The sequence below is a fragment of the Triticum dicoccoides genome, chromosome 1B, assembly GCF_002162155.2.
Source record: "Triticum dicoccoides isolate Atlit2015 ecotype Zavitan chromosome 1B, WEW_v2.0, whole genome shotgun sequence".
NCBI classification, from domain to species: domain Eukaryota; kingdom Viridiplantae; phylum Streptophyta; class Magnoliopsida; order Poales; family Poaceae; genus Triticum; species Triticum dicoccoides.
The window spans coordinates 173,526,746-173,528,709 of NC_041381.1; positions in this window are offsets into that span (position 1 = coordinate 173,526,746).

The following is a 1,964-nucleotide window of genomic DNA, read 5'->3' on the forward strand; positions in this document are numbered from 1 at the left end:
GTAAGAGGGAGCATGTTAAAATTGCTCCTAGACAGTAAGAGGTGGGAACACCTGCAAACACCTACATTATACAACGCTTTGAAGACTGCAATAGCCATTCAACGATAACAACGAGATATAGTAGTCGTGGAAGGAGCACCAGTTGACCAATTTATAACAAAAACAGGACCGAAAATCATACATATATGAATTCTTAGTGGAAACTCAAATTCTTAAAGGAAAACTGACTACAACCTCGCCACCACCTAGATCGGTGGCTCATCGGGCACTTCAAGTCGCCCAGCGGCCCACCGGACCGCAATTCACACCCAGGCGGGGTCGTGCAACACGCCTCCAAGCCTGGATTCCTTTCCTTGGCCTTGAACTTGAGCTCCTCGCCTAGATCTGTGACTTCCACACCCAATAGCTCCCTCGAGGGTTGCTTAGCGCAATTCTCCACATCACCATGTCTCACCTTCAAATCATAGCACATTGTCGCACCCTCTACATCTACCACTCTCACATCACGTGCAAGCCCACCATCGTTCACCATGTGTAACACCCCCAGTGTCATGCTACAGTAACCCTCTATGATTAAGCTAATCATTTTTCCAAACAGTGCTTAATCACCCTGTTCAATATCCCATTTGAATTTCCAGTCAATTCAAATTCAAGTGAAGTTTGAAATTGCTCAAAAGTTGCTGGAAAAATGTTCATCAATTGTCAAAAAATTCCATAACACTCCTTTGTTAAGGAACACAACATCACTTTTGTGCAAAGATGAGCATTAGCTATTATAACAACACCAATTCAACATTTTAAAATGCTACCATATTTATGAAAAATACCAAATGAATTCTTATGGTCTCCAAAAATATTTGTGGCACTGTCTAATATCACCAGGGAATAAAAGGGGCACTTCCCATATTTTTCCAAGGAAAATGGCATGCCCAATATTTTCTTACCCATCTCTGATTAAAAAAACAGAAAAGCAAAGCTGTTTAAATAAAAGAGAAAACCCTTGGGCCTAGCCCACCTTATCCGGCCCAGCTCCCCAGCTCGACAGCCCACTTACCCATCCCCTGGGTCGTCCTCCTCCTCCCCTGTTCATCCGTCCGGGGCTCCTCCCGCGCGTCCCCGCCGCACCACATCGTCGGCGCTGCCTAGGAGGGGACAAGAACGACGCGACCCCCCCGGCCTCGTCAGTTCCCCCTCGCACAAATATCTCCCTCTCCCCTCCCCTCCTCAGATCCGCCAAGATGCGCTCGCCCGAGCGGGCTCGTCGTCGTTGTCGCATCGTGCGCGTGGCCGCCGGCCCTTGTGCCCCGTCCGCTCGTATCTCGGGAGGTCCTCGGCGTCGACAACGTCGCCTGCCTCGCGGGGTTGAAGATGGTGTGCCGCCTCGATGTCGTCTTCTTTTTCCCCTCCGTCCGCTTCGGGTCGCCGCCGCCTCCTTCGTCTCCGGCCGCCGCGCGTCTTCCCCGGGCCTTCCCAGCAACGATCGTAAGCCACTGCTCCTCCTCCTCCTCCCCTTTAGGTCGCCTGCACCTCGTAGCTTCTTCGCCGCGTGGCCGTGCTCCGGCCGCCACCATGGTTGTGAGCATCACGCTCCCGAGCCACTACGACCTCGCCCGTTCGCCCTAGCGCGCTCATGGAGCCCCGCAGTTGCTGCCCCGCTGCTCATCTTGCTCGCCCGCGTCGCGTATCGCCGTCTCCGCGTAGTCCCGAACGTCGGCGCGCCTGCCGTGGTCACTGCGTCCAACTCCGAGCACCACCGCACCCATGGGCACGTCTCCTCGACGCGCGTCGTCGCCCTCTCCCTGTAGCCGCTTCCGGCTGACCAAATGGTCGCCGGAGCCGCGAGTCCGGCGAGCCCCATCGCCTCTGTACGCCACCGCTAGCAGCTGTCGCTGCCGCCGGAGCCCTTCGCCTCACGCCCGATATCCCCCCCCCCTCTCGCTCGCCGCTCCTGCCACTTGGGTGTG